Consider the following 27119-nt stretch of genomic DNA (forward strand, 5'->3'; position numbering starts at 1 on the left):
ATCCCCACATTCATGTGATTTCTCAGTTTTAAGTCTTGGCGATTAATCCGCATTTTTCTGAAACACTGACTCAGATGACACATCCTGCAGGCCACACTGGGCCACAGTCCCCTGGTGACATCACTTGGGTAAAGAGGAAGAAGAGGAAGTGGTTACCGCGTTGTTCTGTGCCATTTTGGCTTTGGGGCTGGAGCCACTCTGCAGGCAGGCAGACAGCAATCGCTGCCGCCATCGCTGAGTGCCTGCTCTGTGCCAGACACTGTTTGGGCACCTGCCATAAGACCGTTCATTTACTGCTTCCCACAAAGCCCCTATTTCATTTGGATCATAAAGAGGTTAGATAAACTGCCGAAAGCTACTGATTAAAACCCCTGCACGTGTTCCCTGAGCAGGTGGCTCAGTTGGTTGGCGCCTCTGCCCCCTACACCAAAAGGCTGCGGGTTCAATTTCTAGTAGGAGCCCATATGAAGGGTGTTTTTCTCTTCTCCCTCTCGGTCCCTCTCTCCCCCTCACCTCGCTAAAATCAATAAACTCATCTTTGGGCGAGGATTTAAAAAAAAAAAACACAAAAACCAAAAAACCCTGCACGTGGGAGCTGGCAGTTTCTTTAAGGCCAGACATGGAGGTTGGTTCCGCAGGCACCCCACCCCTTGATTCTCCTCTGTGGACCCTCAGGTGACTGGGAAAAGTATTCCCAGCGGAGGGAGGGACCGCAGGTGCGAATCGCCTGGGGCGCTCTGTACTGGAGGGTCAGCAAAACGGGGAATGAATGCAGGGAGGAGGGAGGGACGTGGGAACGGGTTCCGCCCGCTGAGCAGCCCAACTGCAGAGACAACTTTCCTGGTGGAGGGGGCGGTGGTCTTCCTAACCCGAGAGCTCGGCGTGTCAGTGGGCCCTTAACGGGCTCCCTCTGGCCGGTGGCTCCCAGGCGGAGGGCAGCGCGCGCGCACGTGTGTGCGTCTCTGTGCACGGGGGGCGGGGGCTGGCGATCGAGGGTCACGCGCAGGTGGTTTTGTGGCGCTGGTGGCGGTGCTCGCAGAGGCAATACCGCTGGAGGCGGCGGCGGAGGAGGGACGGCTGGCCCACCGTCGCTGCGGTCGGGTAAGGTGTGCCAGGCGGGGGCTGCGGGGGGAAGGCGACGGGCTACCGCGGGCCCTGCCTCTCGGAGCGGCAGCCTGCACTGGGTAGGGAGTTGTGCGGGGTTATCTGGCAGCGGCAGGAGGACGCAGGACGCTGTCCCGGGAGTGGGGCTACTGGAGCCCAGGGATGCGCTAGAACTGGGGGTGGGGCAACGACGGAATTGGTTGGTGGCGGCGAGGAGGCGCGGGATCCGACTGGGTTTAGGGGGGGCGGGTCCCTATACGGGTGTGAGTGGCAGTTGGCGCGCGGAAAACAGGTGGTCGTCGGTGCAAGCGGTCCCTTGGGGCGGGGCGCAGCGGCCTGTGTCCGCAGCCGGCCCTCTGTTCCCCACGCTGTCAGGGGACTAGCCACAGGGTGCTGGGTGTGCGCCTTCTCCCGTCCCAGAGGTCGCCTGGACCCAGCTGCTCCCACCTCCCGTGAGGCCCTGGTCTAGGTGTGGGAGGAGGGGAGACTCAGCAAGTGCTGGTATGGGAAGACGAGACAGTGGGCATCGGCTCGGGTGCGTCAGATTTTTACCTCCCTCTGCACTTCCCACGTCAGGGCGTTTCATCTTCCAGAGACTGTAATTTCCATGACTAGAGGTGGGGGGGGGGGGTCTTCCTGGCCTTACTCACAGGCAGTATCCTAAACCAGGGGGTGCAAACTCAGGAGCATAAGAGGACCAGCAGATAAATAATGGTCCCAGCTGTATGCCAGGCACTTTACAAATATTCTTTATTTAATCCTTCCCACACTGCCCCCCACCCTAGGTTGCTACTTGTAATCACTCCCATTTCACAGACAGGGAAACTGAGTCACAACAAGGTAAAAGTCACTTGCCTCAGATCACATGGAGAGAAAATGCCAAGTCAGGATGGGAATGTAGATTGGATGGCTCCAGAGCGCTTGCCATTAACCACCGTGCTGTGCGGAGGGTCCACTGGAGCCCCCTGGGAGACTCCCCATTGCCAGGCAGGAGTGTGGCCAGATCACCAGTTTCCTGGGAAAGGGAGAATGTGGGACATTTATGTAAAATCATCTTTAGATTTTGGCAATTAATTTAAACTTAAAACACCTTTTATAATGAAAAGTTTCACATGTATACAACAACAGGGAAACCAGGTTTAACAGACATTTAAAATTTTTAATAATACCGTATGAGTCAAACAACATATGTTCAAGGGCCACCTCTGTCCTAAACACCTCTAGCTGTTCGCTGCCCCGGTCTAAGCCCTGGCTATTTCAAGTGTGGCTCTGGTCCAGCAGCAGCAGCCTCACTAGGGAGCTGGTTAGAAATGCTGAACCTCAGGCCCCACCTCAGACCTACTGCTTTGGGCTTTGGGTTTTAATGAGAGCCCCAGCTGATCCATTTGTGTATTGAAGTTTGAGGAGTGCTGCTCTAGGCCTTTTTGCCTGGACCAGTCTTAGCAGCCTGTTTTCTGATAGGTCTTCTTGGCTCCAAGTTCACACTCTTCCCTTGATTGATGGTAGTCAGAGTTCTTGCCTTAACACTCTGATGCTCAGACCTGGCCCCAGATAATTTGGTGGCGGGAAGGATTTTCCTTAGGATAGTTTGGTCACATTACCCATACAACTGAGAGTATCCATACTGATTTTACCCTTTTCAGGGGCCGGAGCTGTGTTCTCTCTTTGTAAATCTTACAGGGCTGTTTTGATGATGAAATGAGGTAATATAAGTAAGAGCATTGGTCTATATTTTCATCAGGGCTCGTTTTTGTTAAAGAGATAACTTCAGCTGACTTAGGCAAAACAAACCAACAAACCAACAAACAAAATGGGACTTTGTAGCTTGAGGGCTCAGAAAAGACTGGTAGGGAGGGTTTCTGGTGTGGCTGGATCCAGGGCCTTGAGCAGTGTAATCGTACGTGCTCTCTGTCAGGCGGCTGTAGGGCCAGTGGGGAGCAGAGCAATGTTTACCAAAAAGCAGTGTGAATAAATGCTTGGCAGGAGGGAGCAGACGTCCCTTATATAACTGAAAACCGTATTTTTCATCATTTCTCTGTCTCTTTGTCTGATTTTCCTTAGGAGGCTTCAGGCTCCTTGAGAGTTGTATTTGTCTGCTTCATGTTTGCATCCCACACAGCGGACGTACTGCCATTCACATAATGATGCTCAGAAAGTCCTGACTCAAATGTCATTGACTCAAGTAGGGATTCAGTCTCTTAGACACCAGCCTCCGGCAGCAAATCTCTCCCCCTTGGAGTTACGGCGGAAGTCACTGTGCCCAAGCCTGTCGTCTAAAGAGCATCACCGACCCTGATGTTGGATGCCTTTGTTTCTCTCCCTGCCACCCCTCCCTGCCAAGTCATTTGTCCCTTTGCAGGTGCCAGGCAGCTAGGAAAACGGGCCCAGCATGAGACAGTTTCTAACTGTGCTGCATTTTATTACGCAAAGGAAACAGGGTTTTCTCAGTATGACCCCATCTATGTGGCTGGCTGAGATTGTTGCCTCAGAGCCATGGAGGAAAACAGAAGCTTTCAAAAGGATGTGCCAGTCAGAGGGAGCTGCTCACTCCCCATTTTGTTAAGGGCCAAGATTCTTAAGAGAAACAAAACTATCATTGGCAGCAGCTAACAGTCTTGGAAAAGTACAAACAAAACAGAAAACCCCCTCAAATCCAAAAACAGAACCCCCCAAATTCTAACAAACAAACAAAAAAACAACTAAACCAAACCAAAACAACAAAAATTAGAATGCAGAGAAATGTGGAAAGATCTTAGAAATCCTTTGCAGGCCGAATACCTGGGACTGGATTTCTGTCCTTTTGGTCCAACCTGAATGGGAGAGAGAGTGAGGAGTTATAAACATAGTCTGAGAGGAACTAAAAAAAGTCTCCTCTGAATTCCATCATTAGGGATCTTGGTAGGTTCCATAAACTCCTCTTGGGGGAGGGGGGAAAGGCAAACATACCAGCCTCTCACATTCTAGTCTGAACTAGCCACTTTCTGACAGCTAGGAGTTGCAAACTCAACTGCTTACAGCACCTGGGCATGAAATGTCAGCAAGTAAAGCAGGATGAGCTAGGAAAATCAAACAGCGATGGGGATGTGGTGCGTTGGAGAATACATGTCTCCTCTAGAGAGAGCAGCAGCCACTCAGCCCTAGGCAGTCATTACCACAAGAAATTACAGGCTCAGTGTTACTGCATTTTGGGGGGACCAAAGTTGAAAGTGTAGATTTTTACATGAAATGTCCCAATTAAAAATTTTTATTTTATGTGTGTGAGTTCTTCATCTTTCTTCATCCTTCTTCATCCAGCTTCCTTTGAAAATCTGACAAAAGCCTGGGAAATTCATACTTAACTTTGCGGTAGAGGGCTTCCCTTAATTCCACGGTGTATCTCAAGGTCAGAACCGACTCCTGCACTCGTATTTATACTTCCCAAGAGAGGGTCATGAATGGTGCAGCGCTCCTGTTGGGCAGAGTCTCACTCATGACCTCAGCAGTCTTTCTCCTTTATGAAATTCTTCACTAACAAGAGGTTTTCGTGGCGGGCGAAGGGAGGGAGGAAAGGAAAAGCATTCGGGTAGAGGGAACAGCATATGCAAAGCCCCTTTGAGGAAGGGAACGTGGTGGATTTCAGAATGATTTCCCTGGCCCCTGGGAGCTCCAGTTGTGAACTAAATGAACCTTCATAGTAGAGACTTGGGAGAGGCATTGTGGTTAAGAGCTGATTGATGGGTTTAAATTTGTCTCCCTGACCCCTTAGCAGTGCGCTCTTGGACAAAACACTTAATTTCTCTGAGCCTCAGTTATTTCGCCTAAAAAAAAAAATGCCATTACTCAAATGCAGAGTTTTGTGGTGAGCATGGCATGATGGAATTCTTTTACAGTTTTGCCCAGGGTCTGCCACACAATAAACCATCAAAAAATGCTTGTTGATATTATCACTATCATTTTTTTCTTCGTTGTATAAATATCAGCTGGTGGAGTAAATTCTGGCCAATCCTGAGGTTGGCTGCGAAGCCTGGGGAACAAACAAAGCTTTGCTTTGCACTGATGACCACGTCTCAGGTCTTCGGATCACCATGGAGAGAGAGAGCATGTGGGCTCTCAGCTTGGCATTGCCCCAGCCCGCAGCCATTATCTCTGATTACGTGACGTGCTTCAGAGCTGTGTGGAATGTTGCTCTCGCTCCCTGTTAGGGCTGTCTGGGCAGGAGGCAGAGACTGGGCGCTTTTGGGACTGGCACGCCCAGGGCGCACCAGGGGGCTCCGCCTCCCGGTGCGAGGCGCCGAATCCTGCGAGGCCCGCTTTCCTCCAGCGGCTTTGGTCATTCTCCTCCTGTCTTGTCTGGGATCCTACCAACCCACTTTATTTGGACCTTGCTTCTGACCTTGGTGGACACGCTGAACCCAGGAGATAGACTGTTTATGGTTTGTTAGGATGATGTTAGGTGGGCGTTAAAGTTGAGGAAGGACGAGCGTATTTCCCTCCCCCCTCCCTCTGTTTCTCTGTCGTCCTTGCCCGTCGGTCTGCCTCTCAATCTCCATTTTGATCTCGTTGTCTCTGCACACCTCTGTCTGTCTGTCCATGTCTGTTCCTCTCTGCTTATCTCTCCATGTCTCCCTGGATTTTAACATTCAAGTCTTTGTCTTGGCCTCCCTGCCTGTCTCTCTCCCCAGCCCACTCCCTCATCTTGCCCACCTCCCCGAGCCCTTCTTTAACACTCTCTGACTTCACAAAAGCAGTCCTCCCCGCCCCCGCAGGCGAGGCATTTTTAACGAGGGACTTAGCTAACGTGAGTTTCCTATTTTGTATAGGAGTTAGCTGGTTTGCATGTTGATATAGTTTAGACAAGATGGCCTTTTTATTAGCAAATTTGTGCAGGTTGGTTTGCAAGAAGTGAGATGTGATTAAATTATTAAATTCTTACACTGTCAAAGTGCTAATGGATTAGGAAGGTAAATTACAGAAGCATGTTCTCCCACAGGAACTCCACTGACATTCAGAATTAACTTTTCTTCATTCTGCACCCACTGCAGTACACGCCGGCTTTGAGGGCAACACTGAAATCCAAGTTCTTGGCGAGCGCTCTAATAGGTAGGAAGGGCAGCTAATTAAATAAGGAGGCAAACATTGTTCTTTGGTTTCTTCCTGCAAGTGTTCTTACCTTGGGGGGTATTAGGGGGAGGGAACGCTCTGCAGAGTCTTGACAAAATTAAGATTATTAGCCTTTATGGAAATGAGCAGGTCCACAGATAACTCAAAAAATTGGGGGGAAAGAAAACCGTAGGTAGGTTAGGAAGTTTTAAGGTTTTTCTCCCTCCTGCTCTCACTTTTCCTAGATTTCCAGGATGCCTAGATCAGTAACCTGCTGTGCTAGAACCCACACTGACCTTCCAGACACCCAAGTTCACCCCAGCATTGCCGCTTCCCAGCCGGGGGACCTTGGAAAAGTTACGCAGCCGGTCTGGTCTTCAGTTTCCTCCTCTTCTGAGTGAGAGGTTTCGGGCTAGGCGACCGCTGACATTTTCTCCCGGTCTAACACTCTTGGACACACACCAGTGAATGCAGGATGTTGAAATAATGCCCACTGTTTGAGCTGGAGCTTTTTAGTTGATGTTAGTGCTTTGGGTCTTGTATCTTCATGGATAACATGCTGCTGCTTCGTTGGGCTCTGTTGTCATTGTTACGTGTGAATGTATTAATTAATTCACCGATCTCTTCTGAGCATTTACTGTGTGCCCAGCACTGCGGCAGGTGCACGCAAGACCCAGCGTGTCCTGCAGCTCTGGAAGGTTTCCCTCACATCGTGTCCTGTGTCATTCCGGAGTTGTACAGTGGGACCATGCATTTGTCACTGCCCTGGAGCCCACAGCCCAGCTTAGTGATTGAGAGCTGGGGCTCTGGATCTGCACAGCCTGGCCTTGAGCCCCGTTTCAGCCACTTACTGGCTACGCATTTTTGTTAAGTCACCTCCCTGTGCTTTGCTTCAGTCTCCTCACCTGCAAAATAGGGAGAATAAAAACTGTTAGTGCCTAGGTTGTTATGCGGCAAAGAATTCATTAATGCCAAAGCTCTCAGAATAGTACCTCGCATATAGCAAGAGTTCAGTAAAAGACCAGTGAGCAGCTTAGGTATCTCTCTCACTTGGTGGCTTTCTTTAGCAGTTTTTCAGGTGGGGAAACTGAGGCAGGACCATAACCTAACCTGACATGCTCAGCTAAAGGCAGAGCCTCTGATACATTGATTAGTGAGTTTTTATTAACCTAGAGAGTATGTGGTTCATACAGCGAGGTGCTTACCCAAGTGGACATAAATCTATTATAATAAAGCACCTGACTTCATCTTTGATGTGTGACTACTGACGGCTTTTAAGTGCTCTCCCTCCCTTCTCCCTGAGCCCCCTATCTGGGCGGGCCAGTAAGAAACCCTGTGCGCTGCCTCTTTTGGCACAGATGGAAGATCCAACTGTGCACACAGGAAGCTTCACCCGGCCCTGGCGCCTAACCACAGCAAAACCCAAAGCCCCCCCGCCCCTCCGCTCTGGGCAAGCCGCTCCAGACCAGCTTGGGTGTCCGCCCTGTTCTCCCCCGAAAGCCCCACTGCAGGAGTCATGAAGCTTCACACACCTTTGTGGCGCATGTGTGGTGTCATCACTCTTGACCTGGACATCCATTTGGGTAGGGCATTGATCCCACCCTCTGCGGTCACCCACAAAAGACCAATGTTAGCTGAGAGTGAAACTTGGGAAATCCAAGTATAATGAAGATGCTAACTGATCTGAAGGAAATGGCCCAGGGGTCCCACTTGGGGAGAGAATACATACCCGTGAGCAAGGGGAACAGCGCCATAAGCCGTGACTCACCCTGCCATGGGCTGCTTGGCAGCCGTTAAAGATTCAGTCGGGTGGTATGTACGGACAAGGGCAGAGTCTCTGAATATGTCACTGAGTGAGAAAAGCAAGATGAGGACTACGTTAAGTATGTCTGTGGTCTCTTTAGGGTTAATTTTTGTGTACGGTGTGAGGCAGGGAGTCGAGGTTTTGTTTCTTCTCCTTATGGATAGCCAATTGATCCAGTACCATTTGTTCACATGACCCCCCTGAACTACGGCAGTGCCTTGGGTATAAACCAGGTGACTGCAAATGTGCTGTTCTGCCTCAGGAATGGATTCGTCCCATCAGTCTATTTGTTTATTGGTGTGCCAGTACCACAATATCTTTATCATTATAGCTTTTAGGAAGAGTTGAAATCCGGTGGGGTAAGTTTTCCAACTTTCTTTCCCTCTTCTTTCTCCCTTTCTTCCTTCTAGATTGCTTGATTTATTGTTAGGTTCTTTGCATTTCTGTATAAATTTTTGAACCAGCTTATAAATTTCAATGATGGAAAAAACTCAGTAGATTTTGAGTGGGATTCTAGTGGATCCACAGATCATTTTGGGGAGAATTAAAACCCTAACAGACCCATGGACATTGGACATTTCTCCATTTATATCAGTGTTCTTTAACCTCTGTCTGTAATGTTTGCCGTTTTCAGTGTAGAAGCCTTGCTTATCTTTTCTCAGATTTGTTCTTGGGTTTCAGGTGTTTTTTCATTCTGTAGTAAACTATATTGTATGTTAAATTTCTTTTCTTTTTCTACTGTTTGCCAGTGTGGCATACGCACAGAAGGACGACACTCACGGTAACCTTCCCCTACCCAAACCCTTCCCACAACCTAGTGCAGTGTCCCTGCTAATTCCCAGGAAACACCCGTGCGCGCCGACCACAGTGCGGCCCCTGGTGGCAGGGGAGAGGCCCTGCGCTGCTTTGGGAAACTTGGTGCTCAAGAGGGGCTTTATTTTTATCCGTCACTTTTAGTTCTTGCAAAAAGGGGAAGGTTTTAATATATTGCTTGTGTAATTAAAAAAATCTATTCAAAGAAAATTAAAAATCTATGACACCCCCATCCCCCAAAGCCCAGCTGGAAGTGAGTGTGTGACCGGTGAGTCGGGGAAGCCTGGGGCCGTGCTGGGGACTCCTCCCTGTGTCAGGAGGGTCCCTGGATTGGGACCGTTGGCACAAGAATCTGATCGGTTGGGTTCTCTTCTGAAGAGGAACTGTGTTAATTGAGCCCCTATAGAAGCGAGTCCAGGACGGCCAGGCCGATCAGTGAGTGTGTCTAGAACTACCCAGAAAAGAGAATTCCTTGACCTGCAAACAAGAGAACCTGCCTGTGCGTTAGGTCTCTAGAACGGACGGTTCAGTACAGCAGCGGACAAAAATAAGCGCGCTGCAGCAGTCTCTTGCGTTAAAGCTATTGCAGTAATCATAACCTGAGTGCCTTTTTCCATACAAACAACTGTAAACCTACTTTTGCTCACCCCTATATCTTGTATTCATGTCACTGAAAATGAATGAGTTAGGGGTCTGTGAGCAGGCCAAGAAACAAACAAAAATGTCAAGAGCAATAAAGCAAGTTGTACAAAAATACATATGGGGCATCATCTCTATAAAGTTTAAAAGTATGCAAAGCAACTTAGAAGGAATAGGTAGGCAGCAAAGGGGTGAAGGCCCGCGTGAGAGCGAGCACAGCAAGTTCAGCATGGAGGCTCCCTCTGGGGGGGGGGGGGTGCGGGGAGCACAGAGAGGCCTTCAGATGCATTGGGGATGTTTGTTTCTTAATCTGCTGCGGCGGGGGGGGGGTCATTTATTATTCTTTATGCCATTTAAAATATGTCTCAAGTAAGTGATGGTAATTTTTAAAGGTGGCACCCCAGCCTTGAGAAGAGGGTTTTGGGGCCCCCCTCCATATTTCTGACTACTCCTCCCCAAACCAGATTCTTGAACCTTCCCGCAGCCACACTTTCTCCCCACCCACCGCAGCTTTTTCATGATGCTGCGCTGACAAAGCAGAGCTCTCTGGCAGTTCAAGGAGCTCTCAATTTCTGCTGCCTTCTTTTTTTAGAGATTTTATTTATTTATCCTTAGGGGAGAAGCTGGCCTGTAATCCAGGCACATGCCCTGACTGGGAGTCGAACCAGTGACCTTTTGGTTCACAGGCCGGCACTCAGTCCACTGAGCCACACCAGCCAGGGCACCCTTAATTACTCTTTGCCTCCTTGCCTGTCTCCTAACATCCCAGACACTTGATGGCTCTTTTGGGGGGGTGGGGAGGGGAATGGGTGGCAGGAAGAGAGAGATGTTCTTATTGCCACAGAAATGAGACTGCCCTTAGCAGGGGCAGGGCTGAGAGAAGTTGCCATATAGGACTGGGCTCCCCTACGCCAATCCCAACATAGTGGTAAAAGTGAACTTTTATTAAAACAAGTAGCAAAAGCACTTGAAGTGAAAGGGGTGTAGAGACTCCCTGTCACCAGCATACTGCCTGGGGGGCGGGGGTGTGTGCGTGTGTTGGTTGGTTCCTTGTGAGGAGCCCATTTACCAAGCCATCAGCTCTGAGGTTCTCATGACAGCTGACCCTTGTGTCTGGGACCCCGAGGTCAGAGGGGTTCTAAGTAAGTATGTTATACAGGTGGCTGAGACAGGTCCCCCTGAGGTCATTTAGATGAGGAAGGCGAGGTTCAGAGAAGTTAAGTGATTTTTCCCAGGGAACACAGCCTGTGAAGTGGCAGAGCTGATACCTGGGGCATAAGAATTGTCTTCTTAACTATTAGCTAACGTGTTGATAAAACTTTCCTATTTCATTGAGGGTGATTTTAATGGCAACCAGTCCAAAAACCATCCCCCTTTAAAAATTAATTTGACTTTCTAAAAGAGGTTACAGTTGCCTTGGCTGGTGTGGCTCAGCAGGTTGGGTACCGTCCTCCAAGTGGAAAGGTCACTGGTTAGTACAAGTTTGGTCCCCGGCTGGGGCACATGTGAGAGGCACACCATTGATGTTGTCGTTCATGTTGGCGTTTCTCTCTCTTTCTCCCTCCCTTTGCCTCTCTCAAAAATAAAATAAAATAAAAATAAAAAATTAAAAATTAAAAAGAATTCTTAAAAAAAATAAGAATAATAAAAGAGGTTACAATTTAACTTTTCTCTATATTATAAAGTCTGATATCCACTAATTCCAAAGCTCTGCTCTCAGGTGTATGTATGGGAAAGGTAAGGAAGGAAACTACCATAGCATAGGTTTGTGTTAGACTTGGGTTCAAACTCTAGCTCCGCCTTTACTAGTTTCAGGTCCTTGGGCAAAACACTCCTTTGAATCTTGATTTTCTCATCTGCAAAATGGGCATGAAAGCAGTACTTACTTCACAGGACTGGTACACGGCTTAGATAATACATTACAAGTGCTTAGTTCAGTGGCACTTGTAGGCCTTGAACACTTATAGGCACCTTACATGTGTAAACACGTCTGCCCTTCCTTCCAGATGCCCCTTCCCCGCCTCCAAAGATCCGAGCTTGCTGTGTGAGTTGGAGAAGTTGCTTGGCCTCTTGGCTACATTCCTTTGTAAAAGGAGTGGGTTTGATTACATAATTTCTGAGGTTCCTTCCAGCTTTCACAATGCATCACCCTCTGATTGCCTATATAGCACACTCATACAATTTATTTAAATAATCTAGTCATTATTCTATGCTTTTGCTGGCTGTGATAATTTTAGATAGTAGTTGCACAGAATTAATGGAAGCCAGAGAAATTGTCCAGAATGTTTTTCCAACGCAAGGATTGAGCACTCTGCTTATGTACATAATTACCCTCTTTTTTTTTTTTTTTGCTTTGCAGTCTAAGAGGACATATTAAAAAGCTAGCAGTGATTTCTTTCCCCTCCCATTGGCGCAAGAAACCAGCTAATGCAGTTTTATGTTAATTTGAAGACATATTAAATAGCATAGCTAAAAGAAAGAGAAGCACTCAGTTGTAAAAAGTGCTTTTTAATCACCTACCTGAATGTGAGCATCTGAAGGGTTTGCAGCAAGTTCCACTGTGCCCCCCACCTCCCACCCCCAACCAGGAAACAGCTTCTGCTGTTCTACCCGTAGAGTCGGTGAATAAAGGGCTCCCTGAGTGAATTTCGCCAGCACCAGTGAACTAGACTCTGCCTGGCTTCTCTCTCCTGCCTTCCTCCCCCTGCCACCAGATGCCTCGCTGTGATTTTGGCCTGTTGTTTTTATGGCGAACAAAGGGGGCCCTGAAGTTGTCCTCCTGCTCTGCAACCGTCATGCCTCCCTATTGCCCCGGCAGTGGATCCGGGCTCAGCTCAGAATCTGGTCCTCACTTTCCTAGGAAGCCAAAGCGGCAGACTCGCTGCTCCCCACCCATGCTCCGCGACGTGAACATTTGCCTCTTTAGGTTCATTCATTCTGTTCTCTCCATCTGCAATGCCTGTTTCTTCCTTTCCCATGTTTCTACCTGTCAGCATCAAACTCAGACTTCCAGGACCCAGAGACAAAGGATTTCTCTTTCCTCCTCTCTCCTCTGAACCACCGGCACATTTAATTGCAGGAATTCAAGAGGGTTAAGAGCACAGGCTTTGCAATCAGACAGACCTAGGATTGAATCTGGGTTCTGTCACATACTGTGTAATCTTGGCAAAGCCACTCCCCCTCTTTGATCTTTACATTTAATATCTTTAAAATGGCAATAATGCTACCGCCTTCATTGTGGTGTTTTGGGGAGTAAATGAAATGATGCATAGGAAACCACACACTGCCTGGTTATGTTAATTTTCTGAAATGGGGCCCATAATAATGTTTTTCATATGTATTTGTGTTTCTTTGAGGCCCAGCTCATAATCTGTGCCCACCCAGCCCTCCACCCAGAATGCAAGCTCCTTGCACACTCATCTCTGTATCACTGGGTCGTAAACTGCATCATTGATTTTACTCCTTTGTCCCTTCTTCCAGCCAACCCCTTGAACATGCGATTTTGCAGTAATCTGTTTTGGACAACATTTGCCATTTTCAATCTGAGGGCTTTAAGCAAAAAAACAAAAAAAACAAAAAAACAAATCAATAGTATTGTATCCAAAATTGACAATACTAAGTAAGTGTAAGAGAACGTGAACCCTAATTTCAAATGATATGTTCTGTAAGTTGGCAGCGTTTGTACTTTCAAACTTTCTAAAGCTGAACACTGCGTTCAGACTTCTGAGACATCCTGTATTTCCCCAATCCTGAACTTGGGGTTCAGCCAGATGTCTTGCTGTGGCGCAAAGAGTGAGGAGAAAGTGATGGTGCCACGCATCCAAGGAGGACGACAGACGTTGGAACGTGTTAAGGAGAAGTAAATGATTATTGGCTGAAACTACTGAGATTTGGGACGGTCTGTTACACAGCACTGGTTGATGAATACGCACTGTGAACTAGCGCCTTGCCCCAGGTGGGTTCTTAGTAAATATTCATTATATTAAATTAGCAATGCACATGTTGTGCTTGGGGGAACACTTTTGTTCACAAGGTTAGTTATTTGTTCCATTCATTAAGGCCTTCTTTCCGTTGACATATTGGCTCATTAGGATATCGGCGGGAACCGCCTTCTCAGGCACTGGAATTTACGAGGTGGCAATTGCGACAATCAAGTATCGATTATTTTTAAGGGCAGAGACACTGTATTATATACACAGTGTGCTTTGAAAAGAGATGTAGAACAGAAGCACAATTCCTTTCTTTCCGTACTAAATCTTTGAAATCTGATGTGTATTTTATACACTTATGGCATATTTTAATTTGGATGCTAAATTTTCACCAGACATGTTTGCTCTGAATTCAGAGTTCATAAAATTTACACTTGGCAAAGTGGATTCACAGAACTAAGTCCTGACCTATTTAGCCAAACGGGATCTTGGTCTTAAAATGAAAATTAAATAAAATTTTAAAAAGTTCACTTTAGTGATACTAGCCACACTTCACGTACTCAGGGGCCGCAGGGGGCTGGTAGCTACCACGTGGGACAGCGCGCCGTGTTCCCGATCCCCCAGGCTGTTTCCTGTCCAGTGGCACCGCTGTACAGTTGACCTGTAAGTTAGAAGTTCAGGTGTCATCCTTGGCTCCTACCTCTGCTCCTCCCAGCACCCACCAGCCATGAGTCCTGTTGAATTGACCTCATCCCCAGCTCCCTGACCCGTCCCCTCCGTGTCTGCGGTGCGCGTCTGCAGCTGAGGCTCCTACCGTCTCTCACCTGAATGGCCACCCCAGCCTCCTGCCTCCGCCCCACCCTGGCCAGCCTCTCCTCCCCCTGCAGACGGCCTGGTCTTCCTCACACGCAGACCTGATTGTCCCCTCCTTCTGCAGCTTGGATCTTTTGCAGGGGCCCCCTACGACCCCTGGGATAAGTTCCAAGCTTCTTCGTATGGTTTACGAGGCTCTGCTGACTGTTCCACCCTCACATCCTCTGTTCCAGCCATGTCATGCTGTCCCTTCCATTTCCTCTGTGACCCCTGGGGCTTTGACGTGATGTCCTGTCTGTCTGGAACGTCATTCCTTTTCCCCTTCCACCTCCTGCCTGCTCTGCAGTTTCCGTCCTCTCTGAAGCCACCTCACCCCCCTCAGGGCTGCATTAGGTCTCCCTCATTGGTGCTCTGCCCTCTTGAGTACGCCCCCTCCCCTGCCACCATCTGGCATCGATGACTGAGCTCTCTGTGACAATGGGCAGGGTCTTCTTTCTTCAGAGTGTATCCTCAGCCCCCAGAGCAATCCTGGGAACAGGTGCCCGGTAACAATATATGTTGAAGAAATCACAGACCATGCCCCCCAAACCAGCCTGCCATCTAGTAGCCTGCTGATCAGAAGCATCCCAGCGTTGGGAAGCAAATCCCACTTTCTGTAAAATCAAACCCCCAAAGAGGGACACACAGTGGGCCAGTGTTTTTGGTGTCCATGGTGACAGAACTTCCCAAAGTGTTTCTCGAGCCACTGGGGTAATTGTTCCCTTCTTGCATCCTTGTTTGAAGACCACCAGTGGCTTTCGATTGCATTTGGAATAAAACGCAGGCTCTCCCAACAGCCTACAAAGCGGCAATGATGTGACCCTGCCTGCCTCTCTCATCTCGTCTTCCTCCGTTCGCTTCTTCATCGTCCCCCGCCCCTCGCTCCTGCCGCACCATGCCCATAGCCCTCTGTTTCTGCCTCAGGGCCTTTGCACTTGCCACTCCTTCTGGCTGGCGCCTCTCCTCTTCAGTCTCTCTGTTCAAATGGCTCTTCCTTTGGTAAGTCCTTTCTGATCTATCGGAAGTAGCCTCTCACCCGGTCCCTCTGCATTCCATTATTTTATTTTTGTCTTAACACAGTTAATTTGTGTGAGATTGTTTCATGCGTATACATTCTTGTTTACAGTTTGCCTCTCCCCACTGGGATGTCCATTCTGTGAAGACGAGGACTTTGTTGTCTCATTCATTGCGGATTCCCTGGTGCCTAGAACTCAGTAGGTGCTCAATAAATTCTTGTTCAATGAATGCACAATTAGAGAATTAAACTTTTCAGCACACAGAAATACTCCCAGGGGCCGGTTTAGGCAGATCACGAGCATTCTTCTTTTTTACTTTGTAGTTTGTCCATCAGTTTTGTTGATCAGTTGCGATGATGTCTTTTCATTTTTATATGATAGCGCTGGTTCATAAAACCCATAGTTTTATGAGTTTAGACAAATGAGTAGCCGTGTTACCACTATGAGACACAGCCAGTCAAGCATTCTTTTTATTATCCCAGGAAAAGTGTAATTACTCTGCCCTAGAAAGTGGTTTCCTCCTCTCTTCTGAGAGTATTTTACCCCTGCCTGGATCTTTACTCATCCAGTTCAGAGCATCTTGGAGAGAAATCATTGTCATCGTTTCTTTAATGTTTCGTTCTGGCGAATAGAAACACTCTTATGTAACTGGCATTGTTCTAGCCAGGAAGGAAAAAAAACCGGAAAAATAATGACCGTCTCCTCAATGGAATTAGCAGCCTGCAGCAGGGTAACCGTCCCTCCTCCTCCTTCATTTAAATGGATGTGCATATGGCTAGTGGCTGGGGCATTTGTCAAACGTAGGTGCAGCCACCAGGATCCTACTGTCGCCTGCATTTCCTCCTGCTCTGCAGTGTGGCGTCCTCGGAACTGTAAGGAAACCCTGACTGGAAAGACGGGGGTGAGGAAATAAAGTAGAAACAAAATAACCTCTTGCCAGCCCACGCTGTGCTTTAAATAAGGAACAATGCCTATTGAATAATTCAGCCCCGCCTGTCAAAATATTTTTTGGGGGGTGGGCTATTCATTTGGAAACACTCCAGGGGCCTTTTAATTACAGCTGTTAGTGCGTTTTCAGAGCTGAAACAATTCCGCCTGCTTCTTTCTCGTTTTAGCTTCCATGTCCCACAGCTGGCTTTTGAAAAGGGCCGTCAGCGGGATCGGGGTTCAGGATGCTGTGACCTCGGGTCCCAGAACGTGCACCCCGTTATTGGGCCTGGGAATCGGGGTGGAAACCTGGCCATTTGTCTCGCAGGAAGTTGCTAGCATTTTGCATTTGTTCTGTGAAGCGTTTCACCTGTGGTTGGGGCCCTGTTGTTGGTCCAGGGGCTCCCTGTGGAGGGTCTGGGCCCTCGCAGGGGGTTTTCCATTGTAACCTCTAAGACCTTCAGGGCGAAGTCCAAAGAAAACTTCCAGGATATGAAGAAGGCTATTCAAGAAGGGCTGGCTGGTGACAAAGTTGTACCTTTTCAGTAACAACAACAACAATCATCATTTTAGTTTAACGAGCTCCAACTCTGCTGGGTCTGTGTTCAGCCTGTTCTCTCATTTAACCGGCACGGTAGCCCTATGTGGTGGGTGTAATTACGCCCCCTTTACAGATGGGGAAAATGATCTCAGAGAAGCCCAAGGACATGCCCAAGGTCACAGAGCTGGTGGAGATCATTGTGGAGACCGAAGCCCAGGGCTGACTCCAGAGCCCGCCGCTCTCCTGGTTCTGCTGAATGGGCGCTCCGGACCTACGCACGAGGGCGCGACTCTGGGATGATGGTCTCCAGGCCGAGTTTGTTTAGGGCCTGGCTTTATGGAAATCCCCCTGGGGGGAGGGGTTGGGACGCCCTTGCCAGGCTGGTGGTTCCGAGAACAGACTCTGCAGTCAGACTCAGGGTTGGAATCCTGGCTCTGCTGCTGCCAGCCGCGGCCCGCCGAACAGCAGCCCCCGAATCCAGCCCTGCCCTAAACCCTGGGACCCGTGAGGCTTGCCTTCCGCAGCAAAAGGGACTTTACAGGTGGGATCTGGAGGTGGGGAGGTGACCCCGCATTATCCGGTGGACCTGTCTGCCATTAAGAGGGAGGCCAGAGGGTCAGCGCTAAGAGCACCCTCTGCTTTCATCCGTTTGGGCCTCTCTAACAGAATACCGTAGCCTGGGAGGCTTACAAGCAGCAGAAATTGATTTCTCACAGCTCTGGAGGCTGGAATTCCAAGATCAGGGAGCCAGTGGATTCAGCATCTGGTGAGGGCCTGCTTTCTGCTTGTGTTTCTGTGGATTTTGCTGCTGCTGCCATTGTTTTTCTGGTAGCTTTGAGGGGAGCCTGGCAGGCCCTGGCACCGCTGGGGACCTGCCTCGTGGGATGGGCTGGCCTCCCGCCCCCCAGCCATCTGGTAAACCCTGGCATCATGTCCCCAAGGCCTCCAGCACTCACTCTCCAGACCTGGTGCCATCCCTTTCTCTCGGCCTCCTGCCACTCAGTCCAGCTCCCTGCTCTGGACACTAGAGGAGTCATCTCCATGGCAACTGTTTCAGGGGCATTGGGCCAACTGGGGCCAGAGGGAGCAAAGGATGGAAGGGTGTCCATGCCAGCCAGCCAGCCCGCCCCGCTCAGGGACCTGCTCAAGCCAGGATGCTGTGTCTTCACAGAGATCTTGGCTGCAGAGTGTGGCAGAACCCAGAGCCATTGGGGCGTGGTCAGCTTGCCTTTCAGTGACTTCTTATGCTTTACTCCCTTCTTGTGGTGTGTCCTCCACTCCCCAGTGCTGTTCGAAGACCGCAGAGCCTCTGAAGAACCGTAGGCTATCTGTAAAAGGGGTTTTTGTAAATGTGAAGAGAGAACCTGGGACGTTTGAAGCAGGGTGTCGGGAAGCTAGCGAGTACTCGTAAGTTTGCTCTGCATTTTCTGTTGTCTGACATGGGGAGACTGAGGCCTGGATTCTGTTGCCAGGACCCCCCCGCCCCACCAGGTGTCGGCCCTGCTCTCCCTTCCTCTGGGAGCACCTTTTGCCCTGGACTTCTTCCTCTTTCCCACAATCAAAACGCGCCTGTCTGTTGCCTCCCGCCATCAGGCCCCTGCTAAACAACTGGTTGTTTATGATTTTAATTGTTCAGGGTTGAGTTGCAGCCTTTTCACGTGATTTTTGCATCTTAGGAGAGGAGTCCCAGTGATGGATATGCCTTAATTCCAAGACAAAATCTTGGGAGTGTAAATGGGTCCAGGAACTAGGCGATGGGAGGGTTTAACAACAGGAAGATGGTGTCACTGAAGTTCAGAGACGTCAAGCAGTTTGCTCAGGGCCACACAGCTGGTAAGCGAAGCTAGGATTTGAACCTGGGCCTGCTTTTCAGCTTGACCTCATGTAACACCCTCCTTTTCTTTCTCACTCGGTCCCCTAGTTATTCGCCCGGAGTCACACAGGGCGGAAATGACCTGTCAGGTGCCCCCAGACCCATGGTCAAATGCTGATCCAAGGCCTCACTCAGCTGGGGGAACAGACTGGATCAGAAACACCCAGTCTTCCCAGGCAGGTTCGAGGGGCATTTGTCATGGCAAGGGTCTGGGCAAGGGTCTAGCTCCCCACTGTCACCTCTGGCTGAGCCGTTGCCTAACAACCCAAGAAGACATCTTCCCCCTCATGAGCCCTGAGGGCCGAGGCCAGAGTCAAAGAGCCCCCGGCAGCCTGAGCCCTCTCTTCGTCCTGTTTGAGGTGCAGCTCCGCTCCATCTTTGTCCCCTGCTTCCCTGAGGAAGGTGGAGGTGTTGGGAAGAGGAGAAAACGCACTAAGAATAACCCCAGAGACGCTGGGGTCAGAGGTGGCTTAGTCACTGAGCATCCCTCCTGGGCCCCTGCATGTAATTAAGACTTGCAAATCCACGCTCCTGCGGTGTTGGCTGCCGAGCCATTAATCTCAGGCACCTTGAGGTGGCCCGGCATGCCCAAATGGCCACTCTTGTCTTTCAGCCAGTCTCAGTGGGGTGAGCTCGGGTAAAGGCTGGCGGGGCTCAGGGCTGCCTGTGGGCACAGCTGAACTCGCTCGCTCAGTTGCTCGCTCCACTCGCTCCGCACTCATTTCGCCGATAGCCCCTGAGTTCCTTGTAGAGGCGCAGTACCAGAGAGACGAAAGGGATGGCCCCTGCCCTCCAGGGCTCTGAAGTAGCAGGAGGAACAAACGTTGAGGAGGGGTCCTTAGATCAGTCCTCTTGTCACCCTGTCACGCAATCCATGATCAACAGCAAGAGCCCAAAGACAGGGTTCTTGATGGCCCTTTCTTGGGTCTACCTGGTGCTCTTACATGCTTTGGAGTACAGATAGTAGGTAGCTGCCAGTTGGCACCGTGGTACTCCCTTGATGGATCTAGTTGGTGCTGGCTTCTTGGCACCAAGTTTGCTGCTTAAGCCCATGCACGTCTTATCCCAATGGGCAGATCCACACGCGTTAATTAGATAATCCAAGTTAATTAAATCCTATATAACAAGCAAGATGAAGGTCCTTACCTCTAATCAATCCCTAAACCACCATTTGCCAAGGTGTGTTCCACAGAACACTGGTTTCTCCAGGGACCTTGATAATGGATAACACCCAAAGGATTTTGTAGCCTGAGAGGCCTGGGAGACAGTGGGTTACACAGGGTCGCTACTGAGGGACTTCTCAGGGCCTTTCATACATTAATGTGAGGCTCCAAGAGGGGGCTGGCAAATCCAGAATTGCCCCACCCGATGTCACTCCCGGGACTCTGAGTTTTAAGTACCTGCTTTTGGCAACAAGGGCTCTGGAAATGCTTCCTTAATTGTCTATTCAAGTATCCCGAGATCGAGAGTACGGATTATTGCCCCTCGCCCTCTACTGAGATGAGGACATTCAGGCTGTTGGAGGAAGTGCACCTGTCATTGGCAGAACATGGGGAAAGAGAATATGGCTGAAGTCAGCAGCCTTTTCCTGCTTAATGCAGGGAAATTCTTCCTGACTGGTGCCGCTCTCCCTCAGCGCTGCTATGTCATTGGTTTTGGGGGGACCAGACACTAAGCGGTCACAGCTTTAGGGAACGAAACAGATCTAGTTCAAAACTATCCCCCACCTTGGTTAATAGCTGTGTGTCCTTAGGCAGTTGCCTCAACCTCTCTGAGCCTCTTCTGGGAAACACCCTAAGACAGAGATTGCTGCACATGCGATTTATCTGGGAGGCGCTAGAAGAGGGCAGGAGTGATACAAGGGAAGGGAGGGTGGCCAATATGGGGGCAGTACTGAGCTGGCCTCCCGCGTGGGCCAGGGAGCGGGGAGCAGCAGAAGGCTCCCCCTGTGGGCGGGGCTGGGGGGGGCGAGACTAATGAGCATCCTGGCTCTTCTCTCGCTCTGCTGGCCTGACAAGAGGGGCTTCTGTGGTCCTGTTAAAAGCCTCCCAAAGATGCAGATGTTGGCAGCTGGAAATGGCTGGAGGACATTGAAGGGCTAAAGCCCGAGTATCAGCTCCAGCCCTACAACCCAATCCACACACAATGCTTTGCCACCTGGGACGTGGTGACAGTGGTAACACCCGTCATTTGTTGGGTCCCGACGAAAGTGCCAGGAGTATGGCTGAGTCCTCACAACAGCTCACGCACTTCTGGGCAATTAACTCCATTTTATGGACAATGAAGTAGAAGCTCAGCGAGGTTCTCATCAAGGGTCACACAGCTGGGGAATAGTGGATTCAGGGTTCAAAGCTGGGCTGGCTGAAGGGTGTGATGTTAACTACGGCACTACACAGCTGTGTGACACATACTCAGATGCTCATCAGTTGCCCCTCCCCTCCCTTGTCCTTCCCTCTCTTGCCCTACTCTCCTCTCCTCCTCCCTCTCTCCCTCCTCTTCTCTCCTCTGATCAGTTATCCTGGCGCGCACTCAATCCCAATACCTATTTTTTGCATTGAATAGCCTCCCAGTCTGAGGCAGTAGATGCTTAGTTCACAAAACTTTGATTGAATTAACTGCCAGAGAAACCAGAGTGCATGCGAGTTCTGCGGAGGCAGGGGATCGTGGCGGTGGAATTTAGTACCCTTTGCAAATCTCAGTAACTTCCTGAAATCTCTAAGGGGCGTGGAGCGGAAGAGCATGAAGAATGATGAACATGACAAGCGGGAACCCTTTTAGTCCCTTACGTTCCCTCCTCCTCCACGCGTTAGATTCTTTTTCCCTTTTCTTTGCCAGTTTCCTCCTCTCTCCTCTGATGCATCCTGCCTGCCCCCAGCTCCCCAGCGTGGATGGCGGGGAGAAAACACAGCCATGGAAGTGCTGTCATTCTTCGTGGGATGTTTGTGTGTCCAGGGCATGGAAAGTGGCCAGCTCACACTGCACGGCCAAACATCAGGAAGCTTAAGAAAGAATGCGGGGCAGGGGAGGAGGGCGGTTAAATTAGGGCACGTTTTCGTTTTCTGTGTGTTTAGAATCATCTGCCTATAAATCTGCTAATGAGAAGTGATGAATGTCTGGTTGCAGCCATGGGCTAGCATTTGCATGGGAGAAAGCAAATTTTGGAAAGGTCACCAATTAATTTTTGCCTCTCGCAGCCAGCCTGCATCTTGGCTCTATTATGTTCAAAGCCACACAATAAAATCACAGCTTGCTTGCCTACTTTCCTCTGGTGAGCGTATCTCAGGATTCTAGTCATTGCTTGCAACAGCCTGCTGTAAGTCAGCTGGCTCAGACAGGGGTGTTAGATGTGGTTGAATGTGGAGGTTGAGCTTTTTGCCTCAGAGAAATGCTAGAGATTGTGGCAATCAGTGACTATATATTTAGGAGAGAAATAAGCAGGCTCTTGTGCGGCTTCAGATGTGGTAAAAGTTTGGCTTCCTTCATTCGATACAGAGAAATGCAGAATCATGCCCTGGGGAGAGCCCAAGCCTTCATTATAGCATTTGAGGGCGTGGATCCAGCTGTACCTGAAGCTGTACCTGGTGGTTTCATTTCCCTGAAACAAAAATTCTTATTTAAAAAACAAAACAAAACAAAAATAAAACTTCTAAGTTGGGTTTTGTTCAGGACTAACCCAAAGAATTTTGATAAGTCGAACTTGAAGTAACCTTGTGTTGCAGAAATAAAGCCTATGAGGTCTAGAGTTTGAAATGAAAGTTTATTAGATCAAACCACAAGTCATTATTAAGTTTAATGCTACCCATTTTTTATTGTTGTTCAATTACAGTTGTCCCAGCTTTTCTCCCATTGCTCTCCCCTGCCCTGTCCACGCCCCGCCCTGCCCCCTGCTGTCAACCCCCACTCCGTTGTCCGTGTCCATGGGTCCTTTATACCTGTTCCTTGACTTGACCCTTCTTTCCCCCATATCCCCTTTCCCCCACCCTTTTGGTTACTGTCAGTTTGTTCTTTATTTCCATGTCCCTAGTTCCGTTTTGCTTATTTGTTGTTTTCATTCTTTTGATCCCACAACAGAGGGTCGTATTGTCCAATATTAGTATGTATGGGTTTCTGCTTCATTTGAAGTTAGTAGACTAGGTTTCTTTAAATGCCTGCTGGTTTCTTTGGTTTTGTCAAGTGATGTTCTTATCTCTCTGGCTTTTTCTAGATTCTCTGGATGTAGATCACCCAGGCGCTTTATAGCTCTGCTCAGTTTTATTGGCAGGAAGCCTTGCTGTTTTCTGAAAGGTGTGCTTTAATCACTCAAGCAAAGCTCTTGAACTGGGTTTTAAGATTATCGCAATAAAAATAAAAATTCTCCAGGCAGCGCCTGAACTAAATTGGAATCTGGCTTTTGGGGAGGCAGGTGTAGGGTGTTTCAAAGGAGAGATTATTTCAAAGCTCTCCTCTGCAGATTTCCCCTCCAGCTGGAGCTTGAGTTGCTATCCTTGGCGGTAAGTCACATCTGGTTTGGATTTCATAGGGTGGCTCTTAAGTATCTTCATGGAATTGTTCGAAGATTGCAACCGCTTCCAGTAGATCTGATTCATAGTTCATCGCTGCAACAGCTGTTCTCTGAATCAATTTGTAAATATGAATGGGGTTTTGAATGAAGGGTGATGGAAGCAGACAGCTTGTGGGTAGTTGAGGGGGCAGTTTTGTAGAAGACGGGTGATATACAGAGCTTCCACCCCAGGTTCAAATCCCTGCTCTGCCATCAGTTGCGGGGGAGGGGGTCTCTGGACAATTACCATATTGTCTCTGAGCTTCAGTCCTCTCTCTATAAAATGAAGTTAATACCAATACCTGCCTCTCAGGCTGCTGTGAGGATTACATTTGATAACGAATGTCCAGTACTTAGCCCAGTGGCAAAGTTATGGTGCTACATGCTGTGCGTACAAAACAAACGCCCAATGAAAGGTGGCTGTTTGTATTGATCAGGATACTTTTATTACGACAGAAAATCCTGATTCAGTGGGCTTGAACAATAAGGAAAATTTATTATCCTCAGGATTAATTCAGTACCTTGATAACTTCACCAAGAGTCAGTGTCGCACGGCACAAGCTTTGATATATCACATATGCTGATATATTCTGGCAACAATAATCCTGTGAGTAGTTTACATTTACCGGAGAATAAGTGTTCTGCTTAAGAAATATTTCGAAGGAGTTAATTTTATTTTAAAAAATAGTTTTGTGAAGAAAGTGTGGAATAGAGAAATAATCACAGGCCTCATGGTAGGACAGATTCAGGTCCAAATCCTGGTCCACCAGTTCTTAGCTACAAACTCTCAGGTAATGCCCTTAAGCAACTTGAGCCTCGGTGTCCTCACCTGTAAAATGGGAAGAAAAAACATGTACCTGGCTGAGTCGTTGTAGTAAAGGTGAAAGCTTCTAGCACGGGACGCCCCGTGGGCGCCCCATGGGGAGCGGTGTGGCGGGGGCAGGGCGAGCGAGGTCACAGGCCGCACTGAGTGGGGCCGTGAAGAGCCCTGTGAAGTCACTGGCTTCCCTTTTGAGCAAAGTAGGGCATTTCTGGAAAAATTTGACCAGAGGAGTAATGGGATCTGATTTTCTTTCCCTTGCCCTCCTCTCCCTCTTTTCTAACCAGGATCACGCTGCGGGCTGTGTGGAGAGAAGACTACGTGGGGGACCCGGGTAAAGGCAGGGAGAGCCTTTGGGAGCCAGGTACAGTGACCCAGGCGAGGGAAGACAAGGGCGCGTTCTGGGTGTCAGCTGGGGCCGGTGAGGCGGGCTTGGATCCCGGGGATGTGTTGGAGGCAGAGCCAATAGGATTTGCTGATGGATTGTGTGACATGTCAGTAAAAACACTCTAAAGAAAACAAATGTTTTGCTGCATGTGTAGGAATGGCTGCTAAGTGATGTACTGAGGCAGATCAGTTCGTTGATAGATGATGGTTGCTGTTGGGCTGGTGCCCAGGTGGTTAGATGAACTGACCTTCACCTCTGGTGCCTCTTGGTCTGTCTGCTTGGGTTTGAAGGAGGAAGAAGAGGAGGCTGCTAACGATAACAGCTAATATTGCTTGAGAACTTACTTCTTGCCAGACACTTTTTAGCCCCCATTCCTCATGTAGTAGATAGATAATTATTGCTATAGATTTAGAAAAAAATTTCAAATAATCCTAAACTTGCAGAAAAGTTGAGAGTATAGTACCAAGTATTTATCCCCTGCTGAATCATTTGACAATTGGTTGTCTCACTTCGGTCTCTGGTGTCTCAGTTTCCTCTAGCGTAAAAGGGTTAGGAGTGTGGGGGTTCATGTCAGACGGATGGCCTTGGGTGGACAGAGCATCTCTCTAAGGGTGACGTGTGGAGAGCACCCAGCAGAGCACTGGGCCCACAGTAAATGCTTGATAAAGGTGCACCCAGGACTCTTTAGGTGTCAGAAAATAGTGGTTTTTACTCAAAAGTGGGAAATAGTCATTAGAGATACAGTTTGGTTTACGTCCCTAGAAGAGATCATCAGGGAAGTGAAGAGTTGTCTTCCCAGTTTGCAGATGAGGCAGCTGAGTCCTGGAAAGAGTAAGCAGCTCTTGACAGGAAGCAGATGTGGCATTTAAAGTTTTGTCTCCTCTTCAGTCTTCAAAATGTTCTGTTAACAGTGGGTGGTTTAGCTTCTGTGAGCAATTAAGGGAGAGTTATTCTGGAAGCACTTCTTCCTTCTTCTGACTAAAAGGAAAACACTTTATTTTCATAGCAACTTTGAATAAACCCCCTTCCTCCTCACCCCCTCCCCCAATAAGCAACCCAGTGCATTCTGGGCCAGCAGTCACCTGCCATTGTACCTGAACATCATGAGGTGTTTGCACATCAGAGCCGGGGCCATCCTCTTCTCTCTGCACAATAGGAACAAAATCACTTTCTTCTGATTGAGACATAATTGCATCAGGATCTCAGCAGGGAGGAAGGAGGCTGAAATGCTGAAAGTCGTTCTGGAGCTTTGTACAAAGTTACTCAGTTCTCATTCAGTGGGGCAGTGCTGCTCTCTTTGGGTTTTCGTTGATTTTGTTTTTTCTGGTCAACCATATGCTGAGTGCTTACCATGTGTGTGACTCTGTAAAGGTCTTCATTTATTGTAGAGGAGCTTTTCCCTGGTGTGTCTCCCATTTAACTCATTCTAGATTAACCATTTCCCAATTAAATCTAACTCTGTAGGAATGCAAGGCTGGACAAAGAAGTTTCAGTATGAGATTCTTGGTGTATGTGTGCGTGTGTGCATCCATCCATCCATTTATTCATTCATCCTGTGAAGAAAGTATTGTTATTTCTCTCTTACATATAAAGAACCCAGAGCTCAGAGAGGTTGTGATATAGTTAAGGTTACACAGCCAATAAGACATGCTGAGTGTTGCTGTAAACAAGCAGGGAACTCACTCCTCTCCCATTGTGTATGGCAGGGGACAGCAAACGTTTCTCAAAGGGCCAGCTAGTAATTATTTTAGGCTTTACAGGCCGCTCTCACAACTACTGAATTCTGCCACTGTAGCATGAAAGCAACGTAGACAATATGCAGATGAATGGGTGTGACTTGACTTTAATGAAACTTCATTTACAAAAACAGGTGGCAGAGCAGATTGGACCCATGGGCTGTAGTTTGCCAGCTCCTGCTCTGTGGTCCTGAGGGTTGTGACTCATGTTGGCCCGTCCATCCTGAACCCCCAGCTGCGGGGCGGGCACATAACCAGGCTGGGCCCATAAGAGACTTCTCTGGGGCTGATGCACTGATGATGAAAGTGAGAAGTATGCTTTTCCCTGGGTCGCTAAACCAGGAGAAGGAGCGCATGAGGCTGGCAGAGGCCATGGTGCAGGGTGAAGCTGGGCAGGACGTGGTGTTAAGCAACTGGGAGGAGGAGGAGGAGAGAGAGATTGGTTATCGGTTAAGCTTTTGGATTCAGCCATGCTTGAGCTGAGCTGAACATACACTCCTAGATTCCCCAATAACGTGAGCCCATAAATCCCGATTTATTTGCTTAAATAGTTTGATTTGCATTTCTGTCACTTGAAACCAAAAGATTGCAGACTAATACATCCGCCAGTGTATAGGACTCGTAGCCCTGTAATACAGGCTCACTTTGCCATGTGTTTAGCCATGTACATGGTTTCCAGCAGCCACAGAGTCACGCCTTTCTAGCCTCATGAACCCAGAGGAGCAGGTTGTCTTCCTCGTTAGTTCAAACAGAAAGCCCTGAGGCAGGCCTCTGATTGCTAGCTTGGCTTACATAACTCAAATTTATTTCATTCAGAAGGCTGACTGATCACTGGGGCCAGAGCAAAGGCTGATCCCGTGGTTGGGAGTGGGGTGGGGAGAGAAGTGTGTGGGGCGTGTTCTGAGAAGCTAAAGGCAGCAGTTCCCAAACAGAATAATTCTTGGGCTGAATCTTGGAGTGTATATGTAGAGAGGTCCAAATATCCCAGGGAGAGGGTCCAGCATGTGCAAACACAGGGAGCCTAAGGGAAGTGCTGGGGGGTTGAGTGGTTTAAGCAT

General features: G+C 48.8%; 1 protein-coding gene across 2 annotated transcripts in view; it reads left to right on the top strand.

The window, feature by feature from the left end:
• The first annotated feature begins 1032 nt into the window (after positions 1-1032).
• The window catches only part of RPH3A (rabphilin 3A), a 155887-nt gene continuing 129800 nt past the window's right edge, over positions 1033-27119 (top strand). The window contains exons 1-2 of one of the 2 annotated variants that reach the window (XM_054594072.1): positions 1033-1101; positions 24225-24301. The gene's annotated coding sequence lies outside the window, so the exon portion shown is untranslated. The remainder of the gene's footprint in view (positions 1102-24224; positions 24302-27119) is intronic. The other variant, XM_054594070.1, reaches the window with a different exon arrangement.

Source organism: Pteronotus mesoamericanus, unplaced genomic scaffold (assembly GCF_021234165.1).
Source record: "Pteronotus mesoamericanus isolate MK-2021 breed Mesoamerican mustached bat unplaced genomic scaffold, CSHL_Meso_final scaffold_507, whole genome shotgun sequence".
Classification (NCBI taxonomy): Eukaryota; Metazoa; Chordata; class Mammalia; order Chiroptera; family Mormoopidae; genus Pteronotus; species Pteronotus mesoamericanus.